Here is a 14,958-nt window from a genome sequence, read left to right on the forward strand (position 1 = left end):
GTACAGAAAAATATTCTGTTGAACCCTAGCCTGTCTTCCCCACCCTTTGGCTTTTCTGCAAGAACTCTCTCAGAGACAGCTGTGCTCTGCTACCTTTGCACACGCTACAGCAAAGTAGATCTTTGTTGTACATAACACTAGGAAACTCCAGGACTTCAAGTTACATTTTTAGCAGAGAAGCAGCTGTTTGCTTTTAAGAGTTTCTGTCTGGAGAAAAGCTATATAAATAACTTTGAGACCACAGTTGCTGGCTGAGATAGCCTGAGAAAGTGATAATGAAGTTCTTTGCACAGGTGGACTACAGACTCAGCTGCCTGAAATCCTCTAGACAACTGGAGCATCAACCCCTTTACCTACCTGCAGCAGCATATTCTGTACTTACCCATTTGTATAATACCATGAATGTCTGTCTGCATCTCTTTGTTTTTTAGCGATCCTGCTACCGTAGACAGTGAAGGCACTACTTGATCTAAATGCTCCAAATCTCACAAGTTACATTACTGTTTGGGTAGAGTCAAGAGAGACCCCATCTACAAACTGTTCTGTGCAGAACGACAAATATGAGAACAGCACAGCGTTTATCCTGCATTCTCCATTAGATGCACAGGAATTTCTTTTGCGAAAAGTGAATCGTGAACAACCTCCCTTCCTGCACCAAATACTGAAAGCATAAAAGGAATTGAGTAGATCAAAGATATTGTGGCTATGTGTATAGGAAAACATCCTACCCGCCCCAGCCAGCTTTAACGGGTGAAGAAAGCAATTAGTGAAATCCTAGCATACTCAGGTTAGAATCTGCCAAGAAATTTAGCTAAACTAATCATCATCCCAAAACCATGCAACTTCATGTCACCAGAAAACCTCAGATGAAATCTAGATTATGTTCCTTACAGACATTAGCAGTTGAAGTTTTTCATAACTGATCTCAGTTTTCTACAAGATGTTTAAAGGACTGGAGTAAAATCAGGTACTAACTTGAGTGAACATGAAGGGAAGATGGTTCGCCTAAATGCTGCAGCAACAAGTCACTCTTGATGCTGTGCTAAAGACACTGTGCTTCATGGGATCTATTGTTATGAACAGCTACAAATTAAAAACTTCGCGATTGCATCAACCTTTCAGTCATGAATCCCGAATAGAGTAGCTCTCTGACACAAGAAACCTATAAGATTTCTCTGACCATCTTCAGCTTCCTTCTCAGGGAAAAATGCAGTATCCAGGCTGGCACACGGATTGACCTTTGAAGACATACAAAGAATAAAGAAGTTATGACGAAGGTCAGATTGTGTGTTCAGCTACAGCGTTGCCCAGCTGGGTGCCCACCTTGCAGCAGCCCGTGCACTGCAATGGTATGGGCATTTGGGCAGCTGGGAAGGAAACCAGCTTGCTTGCTGGTTACCAAATAACCTTTTATTTTTCCCAGTTTAAAGCTGATTGAGTTTCTCAGTCCAGCTCACCCATGCTGGGAAGGAATGAGTAGCCAAGGGGACAGTTGTCTGAGGAAAAATTCTTTTCGCAACACCATAAATTGTCTTTCAATTTTTTTTCCCCTGGCAATTTTTTTCCCTCTGAAAGAGCTCAGTGAGTCAGATGCACTGCTCCAGTTCAGCCATAAAAAAAAAAGAACAAAAAAGTCCTCGCTTATACACAAGCCTTCTGGGTGGCCTCAATAATAAGTGTTTGCTTTGGTTACTGATGCAAGTAGATAACTGTATAGTAACCAAGTAACCTGTATTACTAAGCGTCACCAGGCTGAAATCCATTAGGCTCAAAGGCCAATTTTATCCTAAAAACCTAATACTCATGCTTTCATCTGAAATCTCTTTCCTGCTTTAAATTTATTTTGACAGAGAAGTATTGTGTTTGGCTGTCTAACACATCAGAAAATTATAGGATGCTTCAAGTTGAATTCTGCAGCTATAATTAAGCTAGCCAGCCAGATCACCGTTTCTTGATGCATTTTCAAGTGACTAAAAATAGACACCTGCATTCTAACAATAATGCATTAGAAGTTAAAAATGAATGAGGAGGCTATCTGCTCCAACATACTTTGCACTGTGCCAATGAGGAGGACATAATCCTTTCCTCCAGATTCACTGCTGTCTCTAACTCAGCAAGGCTGTGGCTGCTGAAGTTACTTACCAATGAGGCTTATAAACATGATTTAATTTGATTTCTGCTACAATATTTCACTGCTTTAATTTATATATTGTTACTCTTGAATATTTTACTAGTGGATTTTTTTGTTCAGACTAACAGAATATACATGTATATGTTAAATAATCTAATATTAAAGTGAGCACCTCTTTGGTTGACTGAAACGTGGGAAATTGTATTATGTAAAATGGCTTTCCACTAGTCAACAATACCATTCCTCCTCAGCTTAACATTGCAATAATTAACAGTCAAGTTTTCATAGTTTTCAAATTCTCTTCTTTCTAATGGATCAGTTGCATTAGTTGTGCTTTTACTGCCTTAGACTGCAGGGAAGTCATGTAACAGTAACCTGCTTTCGACAGACAGGAAGGCTTCCAGGTTGAGGCTTCCAGCAGTCAGAGAAAGGCAACATTTTTAGAGTAGGGTCTCTATTTCAAATCAACTCACTCATCTTTTTCCTTCAGTACTGTTACTCAAGTTCCAGGTACCTGTATTAATATTATGTACTAAGTTATCTTCCTCATTTATGTGTTGAATTTTTCTACTTGCCTTAATATTTTGTAACTGAGATAAGTTCTTTTCTTACTCACTGCATACAAGAAACAGTTTTATTCTACAGCTTGGAAACTGAGCTTTGCAGTTTGAGCCCTGCATTGATGCATACACACAGAGTCCGTTACTTCTAGGATCTGTCAGCACTCATTTCAGTTTTTTTGGTCTTCTATTGTTATAATAGAGCTTGACAAGAAAAAGCTAAGAACAGAATCAAATCCTTATAGTCACAGCAAGTTGTTTAAAAACAGAAAATGCTCCCCTGCCTCCAAAGAAAAATGATACAGAAAAGCAGTCAGTCAAAAAGAAAAGGGCAGGAAGGGCCTTAAGCAGATGGCTCCTACTGAAATCCATGTCCTGAATCCCAAGACAGGATACTTGAACACTTCCTGACACATAGTGGTCTAATTACTCTTCTTTAAATAATTTCCTTTGGCTTTGAGAACTTGAGCCCACAAGGAGGAATAGTCACACAGAATTAATGCTCTTTGAGTCTGTATCATCTAAACATACTAATCTTATTTATCTTCATATTTTTAATTATTCCAGTATTTGGCCCTAGCTCCTTTCTCTCATTGAAAGGAGCAGTATTTCAGAAATCCTTTCATAGATAGTGTTTAGTTATTAAAGGCTCCACCAACATTAGTGAAATTAGCTTGTCTACATCAAAACCCTTTAGCTCGCTTCCTTCCAACTGAATTGCCCTTGCTACACATGGGGGTTGGGGGTGGAAACTGTCATGTGCTTTCAAGCTATATTTTACCCACTGGCATGTGATAGAAAGGGAAAGTGAAAGCCTTGGCTCTGTGTCGACAGTTTTAGGTGAGTTCTTCACGCGTTTTGGCACCAGCTGTGTGAATTGCATTAGTGGTGCTGGCGAGTGGGATTTCTCATCACTGCTGTGAAACTAGTTTGTTAGGGGAGGCATGCTGGGAGACTGCACACCACCTGTCTGTAGCTAAAGCTCTCAGTCCTGTTTAATAGCAGGCTGATGTTAATTAAGCATGTTACCTGCACCAGGCAATTAAACCTTAATTACATCTTTGAACCAGTTAGATTATTAGGATTGTGCAATATCTCTTCCACATCCAGGAGTGGAAATACTGTCGCTTACCCTTAACTTTGGGTTAGATCCCAGGCATCCTTTGCGCCTTTTAACGTTTAAGGCAGACAGGTCCTTCTGCAGAGATCAGCAAACCTGCCACAGCAATGTGCCACCCTCGCTGGCCGGACCGGGTGCTCCCTCGCCTGCACACTGGCCCAGCACAGTCATTTATTTTGCATCAAGGTGTGTCGATGTCGCTGCCAGCAAGGCACGCCCATGCTTGGCACGCACAGGGCAAGGGAGACACTCAGGAAATAACATATCGCGTGCTTCAGAGCTGCGCATCCCGAATCCCCGTCGCTGCAGGCGTCCCAAAGAGAAGACGGGATTTGCTTTCACACCGTGACAAACCCCGATGAACCTATTCTGGGGCACTGAGACCAGGAGCACTCAGCCTCCCTTTCGTACGCGTGGCACGGCAGCGCTGAGCGAAGGAGCCCCGCTGCCTGCGGGACATGCACGTCCTTCACAAACACCTGACAGCAACAACGCGCAAGAGGCCCGAGAAAACAAGTACCCAGATCACACGACTCACATCTGTCTTCTTTAAAGACATCTGCCAGAATTTAACATACAGGCACTGGGCACCCCCTTCCCTCCCTCCCACTAAATTTAACCTGAATTTCTTCCATACCCTGAAGCCCGGCAAACCCAGTACTTAGCAGCTGAGATAACGCCCCTCTCCTGCACCTCCTCCCAGGAGCGACCAGCCTCCAGGAGCTCTTGTTCCTCCAGTGACCGAACCTGGGCAGGACCTTCATTCTGCCTTAACAGGAGGCTTCAAGGTCTGTTCAGAGCATTTTGCCTTTGGTGCTTTTTAACCATCTCCTGCCGACTTCCCCACTGCAACCAAAGGTATGCAGAAAAAGAAAGTCCTCTCCTCAACAGCTTCCATAAACCTTTCACCTTCCTCAGCAAACAAACCTTTTCCTCTCCTCCTGCCCCTTTTTTACACCTCCTGCCATGACCTGCTGGCAAGAGAGGGCCCGTCTTCCCTGTAGTGGGAAGCATAAGGAGAAACACCTGATAAATGTTGCTCTGGGTGGCCAACGAACCAGTACAAGTGAAGTTACAGTGAAATTACCTTCAGCCTGGATCACAAATCCTACTCAGGACCAGGGTACTTAATTGCTTCAGTTTTGAAGGCTTTCCCCCCCCTCCCCACTAGGTCCCAGGGGTATCTAAACTGAACATAGGATGCAAGTTCTCTTTCCTGTAGACAGGAAAAATCCTGTAGTGGGCTATCCATCCAGCTTCATTCTGCAGTCTGCGCTGCATTTAAAGATCTTTCTAAAATGAAAGAGTTTTCTCCAAACAAGTGTCTGAAATCTTCCTAAATAATTCCTAATCAGTTAAATTTGAAAGCGCACACTTTATGAATTACAATCCAAAATAAGTGCTACTGCATACATCACATTTATATTTTTGGAACACTTACTTCAGTATAAGAGTAATTAGACTGGCATTCCAGATAAAATAGAGATTCGAGTCATAAATTCAGGTTAAATTCTATCATTTAGAAATAGCTTTAACTGTCTGAATGTAACATGTGAAACATATTTCTTAGGATCTATAGGACTTTCCATAAAAAGTAAACAAATGGAGATGTTTTAAATTGAGTACAGTCCCTTCTGCACTGTGGTGTAACAAGAGGCTTATTCATTTATTTATTTAGGGAAAGGATGAGCAGAACCAGTTCTTCCATGTCTCATCCCGGCTCTAGGCTTAAATTTCTCTGTGCAAGAAGAACCACTACTGAAGAGAAAGTGGGACCTAGGCAGTGAATTAGGTCTTGTGTGTAAGGGCTGATGTTGTTTCTCAATTTGGTGGCTATTTTTTAGTTTAATTTTTTAGTAAATTCAGAACCTCAAACCATCTTAAGAATTATTGCTTTTTCATGGCTGACATTTCTTCGGCAGGAAATAATTAAAAGGATCTGTTTTTATAAAAATAAAACCCTCCATTGCAGCCAACACATTCAGTTTTGCTTAGAAATCTTAATATAGCATGGAGGTGTAAATTTTCTAGAAAAGATCAGTTGTTTCATAATGTCCCTAGTGTATTCTCATGGGGATAAAGTCACAAAAATCTCAAAGCCCACACAAGCTCAATATTTTTCAAGTCTAACTAAAACATTATTCAACTATATACCAACAGGTCTTTTTGTACTTTTGAAGGCAGCTGCAATATATACATATTCTGGAGTGTATATACTTTACTATACTATTGACGTACTTAAAACCACCAAGTAATTAATTCCTGCTTAATTAGAATAATTAGAATTCATCTTATGACTTCACAGCACTTCCTGTAGCAGAACTCCCTGACCGCTGGGATTCAGCATCGCACCTGGATTTCACTGCTGTTTTACCTGTGAATGTGTCCAAATCAGGGGCTAGGAGCAAATTCAGGCCTTATCATCAGTAACACCACTCTCACTGCAGTCAGTAAAGCAGGCTTTCACCCTTTTTGTCCTTTAAAGGTTGAATTTTTACTAGTAGCCTCAAGAAAATTCAGAAAATATACAATCCGCTAGATTGGCAGCTCTGCCAGTACTTCATGTACTTCAATTAATTCACATGAAACTGTGACACATTTCCACCAGCTAAGCATCTTTCTATCATTAAAAATAGTCCAATTTGGAAAATTTTTAAAGGAGAGGGAAAATCCTTTACAAGGCTACCTTTCATCAACTGAAGATGGATGGCACAGGCGGCAACAGCCTCTCCAAAAATTAAAAACTTGTCAAGAGCAGAAAACGCTGAAAAGTGGCTGTCACCACAGAATAAAATGACAAACAACAAATCAAAATATTTTGCATCACTCTGTCTGAGAGGCTATAATTAGCAGCTCAGCACGACTCACCAATTGCTTTCAGCCAGCAGAGTTTAACCAAGCATATTTGGACAAGCTGCAGAATGGGGCAGGTGATTTAATGGCGATGGAGCTCGAGATACTTGCTGCCTTACATGCAAGCACTCAACCACATGAGTCTGCGGGGCCTGATGGGTGGCACCAATGGGTGCTGAGGGACCTGGCAGCTGTCCTTGAAGGACACATCACCTTTGATAGGTCATGGAGCTCAGCAGTCACTGACAACTGGAGAAAAGCAAGTGATGTGTCCATCTTCAAAAAAGGATGATCTGGGGAATGACAGGCTGGTCAGCCTCATTTTGGTCCCTGGGAAAATCATGGAGAGAGCCCTCATGGACACTTCTGGGTACCTGAGGGTGGTGGTGCCATCCTGAGGGCAGTGGGCAGCAGGGACAGCTTCAGGAGGGCACATTGTGCTTCCAGTACCTACAAGGACATCAAGAAGCTGGAGCCAGGCTCCTTGCCAAAGGTGGCTACAAACGGAAATAGGGGAGTTTCCAACTGGAAAGAAGGGGAAAAACTTCCCTGGCAGGATAACTAAGCACTGGGACAGGCTGCCAGAGAGGTTTTGCCAGCTCTGTCCTCGGAGGTTGTCAAGTCCCAGTTGGGTGAAACCCTGAGAAACATGGTCTGCCCCACAGTACAGCTGAGCCTGCCTTGGGCAGGGGTGGACTGGAGACCTTCTGAGGTCCTCGCCATCACATGTGACCCTGTTACTCTATATTCCTCCAGCAGTTATACAAAGCTACTCCAGGGGAAAGAGAGCTGAAGCAAAACATTTCCAGAGTCAGAGAACCCCATTCTCATGAACTTAATATTTTAAGTAATATGCAATACCTAATATTTGCTGTAATTCGTTTCCCTGAGTTTCACACAGCCCCTTCCTCACCACCACAAATGCTAACCCCCACAAAACCCCAACTCGCATTTCCTGGTTTTTTTACCTGTTATGTTATCTTGAGTTTATTATCCCTTTCACAAGAGCCAGCCACATCTGCCCAGGATTAAAGTTGGTCAAAAGTTTGCTTACATTAACGATAGAATTACATTCTTGGGTGGGCAGGCTGCTTACTACATTTATTGTAAAAGTGTTTGCCCATTACAGAAGTTGTATTTCAGAGTCTCTATTAGCCCAGCTGAAGCTGCAAGCAGTGATAAAGAAAAGCTGGGAAATGATAAAGACACTTTGCACTTTCTGGTACTATTGCAAACACCATTTGGCTCTGCTCACATGCTCAGAGCAAAGCCACAGACTGATGCAGTCTGTGAGTGTGACAGTAGGAGCACAGCACAAAGGAAAGTCAGTCTTGACATAGGAGGAATCAGCACAGTCAGGTCGATCTTATTGAGACATGGTGCCGGGTAGCTGCACTTGTGGACTGCAGGAAAGTAAATCTGGTTTGTGTGATTATTTCCATGAGCACTGCTTCTTCCCTAGAAAGGGCTGCACCTCTGTGTTTGTGCAGTACTTTGTAAATCTATTGTAAAAAAGGGTAGGTTTTCAATGGTGTGTGGGTGGGGTGGCTGGACACGGTCTCTTTGGACAAGAACAGGTACTTAGAATGGTTTAGACTAAGAAACCACATCATCCAGGCCTTTGGTGGGAACTCGGTACTTAATATATAGTCTGATCAACCCATGCAAAAGCTTGGCTTACAACTGGTACATCAGAATGTGCCAATAGAAGTATTACTCCTTATGCATTGTGGTTACAGTAGTATAAATGCTTATTCTGACACATGGCAACATTTACAGAAAGACAGAAAAATTGGAGTATTTGGTTAATGTGTTTGTTGAGGGCCATTCTCTTTAACTGCTGGAAAAAGAAGGAAAAATAATTACATCAAAATGATTTCACATTCTGCCAAAAGTTTTGTGTCATTTGTTGGCAAAGGTAATAGAAGGAAAAATATCAGCAACAAAAAGTGACCTAGAAATGATTTTTTTCAATTAACAGACCTGGCTCCAATTTTCTTTGCCATATTTAGTATTGCCCACACTGCAATAAAATGACATGATGTGTTTTGTATTTCATGGTGCAACTTCAGCCACAATTCACAATGAGTAGAAAGCACCTGATGTGTGAACAGGGTATAAACTGGATAGCTATGTCCAAAATTACCTCCCTGCCCACCTGCACCAAAAGCTGGAGGTATCTCCTCTCCAGCATGTTCATATCTTTAGTCCTAGACCAGTTTCAGCAACAAACAGCCAAAAAGTTGCAAGTCTCAGGTACATGCTCCAAAAGTCCTTTTGGAGCAAAGTTTTAAGTGTTCTCTGCACACTACACCAAGGCTGCTTGAATAAAGATCAGTGCCAACCAAGATCAAAAATTCTCTGTGCCCAAGGTTAAAGAAGATGTGTTAATACATGAAGTTCAACAAAGGCAAGTGCAGGGTCCTGCACCTGGGGAGGAATAACCCCATGCACCAGGACAGGTTGGGGGCTGACCCGCTGGAAAGCAGCTCTGCGGAGAAGGACCTGGGAGTGCTGGTGGACACCAAGTTAAGCATGAGGCAGCAATGTGCCCTTGTGGCCAAGAAGGCCAATGGTATCCTGGGGTGCATCAGGAAGAGTGTTGCCAGCAGGTCGAGGGAGGTGATCCTCCCCCTCTACTCAGCCCTGGTGAGGCCACATCTGGAGTACTGCGTCCAGTTCTGGGCTCCCCAGGACAAGAGGGATGTGGCACTACTGGAGCAAGTCCAGCAAAGGGCTACAAAGATGATTAGGGATGATTGGAGCATCTCTCTTATGAGGAAAGGCTGAGAGAGCTGGGCCTGTTTAGCCTGGAGAAGAGAAGGCTGAGAGGAGATCTTATCAACGTGTACAAGTATCTGAAGGGAGGGTGTCAAGAGGATGGGACCAGACTCTTTTCAGTGGTGCCGAGCGACAGGACGCAAGGCAACGGGCACAAACTGAAACACAGACGCTTCCATCTGAACATGAGGAGAAACTTTTTCACTGTGAGGGTGACAGAGCACTGGAACAGGTTGCCCAGAGAGGTTGTGGAGTCTCCTTCTCTGGAGATTTTCAAAAGCCGCCTGGACGCGATCCTGTGCAATGTGCTCTAGATGACCCTGCTTGAGCAGGGGGGTTGGACTAGATGATCTCCAGAGGTCCCTTCAAACCTCAACCATTCTGTGATACCTTTTATTCCTAATGAATGACCATGCCTGTTGCAGGGATGTTGTGTGGTAGGTCTGGGCTGGCAAAACCAATTGGCAGCCTATACCTTGACCATATGTTTTGCAGTGTGTGCAGCTTCACAGATGTTTGCAGAGCTCTGTGCAGATATTGCATGCTGCTCACACTTCATAACCCCAATGGAGGAAATATTGCACTATTTGCCTGTTGACGGGTTTCGTGTGTCTTCCTCTGAAGTCAAGGTACAAAGCAATAGCCGAGACAGACTAAGGGGATGGCTCAGACTGACAGTAACTCTCAAAAACTGATATCTGAAAAGTGCCAGGCAGGAGAAGTCAGGAAAATGCAAGAAAGCAATGCAAGTTTCAGTAGCCTGGGCTCTGTGTATTTTCAGAAAGAAGTTTGTCACTGTCAAACTTCCTAGGTGAACCTCTGCTGGAGAAAAAAAACACGGCCCTGAGAGGTGTTATCTTGCCCTTTAAACACCTCATCTAATATCAGAGGGAAGATTCTCTGCCTCCGTTAAAAAAAATGGCAGGTTGAATTAAATCCCTGAATGGCAAACTCCTCTGATGAATTCAGCTTCAGCTGAAAAGTCAGTGTGAATACGGGACTGCCTCAGGGAAGCGGGAAAGAGACACCATGGGACTTTCCTGTCGAAAAGGATTAAGCTCTTGGACAAAATGCTGTCAAATAACATTTAAGTATTTTTCAAGAGGCCATTGGCATATCTCTCACTGAATCAATTCCAGCGCTGCAGTTCAACGTGTAGATCCCAGCTTCGGAGCTGCTCAGGCCCCATTTAATCCCGTTATTGCAGCCATCAGGACCCTGGCTGCCAGGCACAGGTGGCTCTGCCACCTGTCCTCAGCTCTAGCACATGGTGAGAGGCTTCACACAGTACATTTCTTCATTAAACAAAAAACATCAGCAGAGATTTAGAAAGCACAGTGACTTCTAGGCAAATTGAAATTGCCTACATAAACTTAGAGACAAAGGAAAATGGCTTAAAAGCGAGCCATGAAAAGCAGAAGCAGTAATGAGACAGTCTGCCTGGCACAAGCGCTTCCTTTTTTCATATGGGCAGGAGATGGTAAGAGGGAACAGAGCATTCAGTGTTAGATGTGAAAAAGTGAAACAGCTAGGGGAAATCCATGTAAACTTTGGGAGTGCAGTGGTATAGAAAGGAAAATGGCATGGATCCATTAACTTTTTCTGTCATGCTGGCATAATATTTTACTCAGTGGAGTCATACAGGGAAAAAAAATAAAAAATAAAAGATGAGCCACAGTGTGGTTTTTACTAAAGTTAAATAATAACTTGCCAAGAGGAAGTCAAAGGCAGCAAAATATCACTGCTTTTATTGTAACATTACTCAGTTGACTACTGTGGCAAGTACTGCATAAACAGAGAAACACAGGCCACCTACTCCAAAGATCCTACATCAGAAAATCACAGGGCAAAGCACTAAAATGCAAGTGAGATGAAGAGTATATTTTATTGTATTGGCAAACGTAGAACGAGAAAATAATGTGGAATTAAACAAATTGAAACTAAAAACCTGGGGGAAAAAAGGAAAAATATGAAGGAAGATAAAAAAAGGAGAGGAGAAAGGGAGGTGCAGAAAGACTAGGATAAGGCAATGATGGTAAAATGACAGGAGATGGTGGAAGAAACCATTGTAATGAAGTTTTGACTTTTTAAAAAGTTGTCCATTCTTTCCATTCATTTCTATCCATCCTGTTCACCATTAGTGTGCTGAAGTATTATAAATGACTTGAAGTTTTACTTGTTGAAAACTTCCAGTTTCTGGCTACAGAAACCCAAATGCATATTCATCAAAGGTGCTAAAAACAGCACCTAATAATAAAACTAAAACATAATAAAACTAAGACCTTTGCACTAGTCTCCCAAGGACAACTGACAATCTCCTGCTGCCTGCAACACAGTACACATGCAGTCAGAATAAATGACATCAGGCAGTGCCAGAAGATTTGACAGTAAATGGAAATAAAACCCTTTCACAGACACTCCCAGGTCTTTTGCCCCCTGGAAAGTTGAATTTGTACCTTACTTAAAATGGAACAACTATTTGGGAAAAACTCTCCCCATGGAAGATTAGTTCAACCTAACACCACTTTTACCTTTTTTTAATCTAATTCTTGATTTAGGAAAAATGGAACTTAGGAACAATAGGAACAATGTAAATATTATTCTGAAACAAGACCATCAGCATTGAATTTTCCTAAAGGAAAAAGTCTGAGATAACTCTATGAACAGTGCTGAAGAGGATACTCATTTCTGTCTGAAGGCTGCAAGAGTGAAAGTTAGGGCTACACAAATCAATGGCCTCAAACAATTCAATATTTCTCTTGCCCCAGTATGTAATCATTTCCCAGTGTTTTTTTTACAGTACATTGCAAACTTGTCTAAATTATATCAGGATGCCATCTAGTACTCATTATATAATATGTTTTCATCTAGTCTTCGTAGGCTTTTCTTTAGACCTAAATGTAATATAAATTAACTTTTAGGTTTATTAGTTCCAGATGGCTAGGATTGTTTTCCCTCTTCAGGAGCTCACACCCCACTTGCTGTAATGATTTATGAGGCACTGTAATCCAAGCATTTTTGTCATGGGTAGTACAGTCACTATAATTATTATTAGAAAACATTCCAGACACTACACACACACGAAACAGAGACACAGCTATATTATGTGCTTATTCCACAAGCAAATCCTCTTACGCTGTGTAGCCTTGGCATCTGGGTGAGCTCAAAAACTGAATGAATTACAGGAACACAAACCAGCATCAATAAAAATCTGAATTAATGCAAGAGGTCTGTGTCTCAGAAACCTGTCCTAAAAGCACAGATAAGAAAATGCACTCTGTCCCAGCAGAGTAGGCTGTAGGTAAAGTCATGCTGACAGGCAACACCGCCCTGGTCTTCCTGCTAGGCAGATTTTACAGTCCCAGATGGTCAGATTTAAAAATCAGAGAATCATAGATGTCTTGAGATAATAAGTATGAAAAAATTGGTATTCATTGGAAACAGAAAAAGGTGACCACAGTAGGGATTGGTGCAGCAGCCACTGCTGGTGAGCTAAAATGCCAAAGGCATATTTTATTTTACATACCAAAATGTTCTTCTGTCAAGCTACTGATTTTTGACAGTAGTATCGCCACAGAGAGCACAGTATTTATTTTTAGACCTGTTACCACAATTAAAGAAACATCGCAACCCACAGAACATTTATTTAGAGAAGGTGTTAACTGCCAAGTGAATAAGACTGCAGACTGGAGACTGACTGACTTTTAACAGAGCCAAATAAGGTGTGTGTTTAACAGTACCAGATGATCTTTAAATGGAAAGCTTTTAGCTAACATCCTCCAGCTGCCTCCACCTCTATCTTTCACCACCAAATATGCTTTAAATTCCTCCATTTTATCTTTGTCCCAATCTCCTAGGACCATGTAGCATCATATTTGGACATGCCCATTTTTTGCAATATCAGCCATTTATAAAAACAAAAAGTTGGCCATTTAAAAAATATAAGAGTTCATTATTCTCACTAGACACTTTAAATACAATGAATATAGTTTTATGACTTCACTCACTGTGGGAGACCTTTATACAGTTACTTTAAAAAATCATGCATTTTTAAATGAAAACATTTTATATAGACTCCATCATTATAAACAGAGCCATTAAATATTGCCACTGTCTTCACAACAGAGAAATGAAAGAGAAGTGAGAAACATGCATGTGTTAGATGTATACATGTGTAAACACAAAAAATATCATAAAAGCCACAATGTCTTGGTAATAAAGAAAGATTCCTTTACACCATAGGGGACATCATGATTTTTCAAATGCTTCTTTTAGAGATGGTCATGATATTTTTTAAGAAAGCCTGGAAAAAACAAAATGATGGATGGAAGAGAAAAGCTTCCCCCCCACATCCCCTAGACTGCCTTGTATCTCACCCATAATATCTACAGCATAGAATAGCCAGCCTGTGTCCAGGTTTCTCCCCGTAGTGAGGACACTCTCCAGGGAGGTGAGCGTATGAAGCTGACTGCTCAAAGCTCAAGAGGGACATTTGTAGGTTCACAGAGCAGACATTGAAGCCTGCATGTTGTGAGGGTCTAGCTGCATCAATGCACATGAAAATCTCCATTGGTTCAGTCCTTAGGGATTTACGTGTCTCCCTAGTATCTGGATCCTGGCCAGACTTGAGTAGCAGATGGGTGCTGAGCAGCCCAGGTTTGTGTAGTTGTAGGCAGCAGCTGAGCAGTGGGTTTTATTTTTGAGGTTCAGTTATGGAAGGAGATGGACTGCAGTTTAGGGCTCATCTGGCATCAAAGTGCCTGAATCCTGCCTTAGGCATGCACGTCATTTGCTGGATCTGACTCAAGGCCAGACAAACAGTTCTCCAAAGAAACACGATTCCAGACCCACCAGCACATAGAGTCCTCTTTCCCTAGTTTAGTCTGAATCAAAAAGTGCCATCTACTTCTGTGGAACACATTTTCCCTTACCCTTTCTCCAGTCCTCATTATAGGCCTTGTGTCGAACACAGGAACAAGCTGCCTGGAACAAAGAGGTCTCAGACACCATCTCACCCGTCACCTCATCAGGACTGTTGAGGTCACCTGAGATGTTTTTTTGGCTCCAGCAGTCACAGTGTTTAGGGCAGGGACCAGGTTTGGGCTGTGCATTTTGGCTACAGTGCTGCACACAACAGGGCTTTCCGCCAGCCTAGTCTCCTAGATGCTATGACAGTGGAGGTTTTAACCCCGCTTGCTCCAGCAGGTCTCCAGCTTTGCAGCACCTTCCCACTCCTCTTTACAAGGACAGACTGGCAGCCTCAGAGAACACTACATGGCTTAATTTCATTTCTCACTGAGTTGTTCATTTGTTCATTGCTGCCTCCCTTTCTCCCTCCATCTGGTAATAAAGTTTGGGAAGTCGTGACTGCAATTGCAATACCTTTGGGAGGTTTGGTGCCAGTAATTCAAGTCATATATATTACCCGCTTGTAATTTGTTATGATGACTGATGACTTGTTCAAAGACCTTCTAGGCTCGACACTGAATCCTGTACTCGCAGGAGCAGACTGA

Source organism: Apteryx mantelli, chromosome Z (genome assembly GCF_036417845.1).
Source record: "Apteryx mantelli isolate bAptMan1 chromosome Z, bAptMan1.hap1, whole genome shotgun sequence".
In the NCBI taxonomy this organism is placed as follows: domain Eukaryota; kingdom Metazoa; phylum Chordata; class Aves; order Apterygiformes; family Apterygidae; genus Apteryx; species Apteryx mantelli.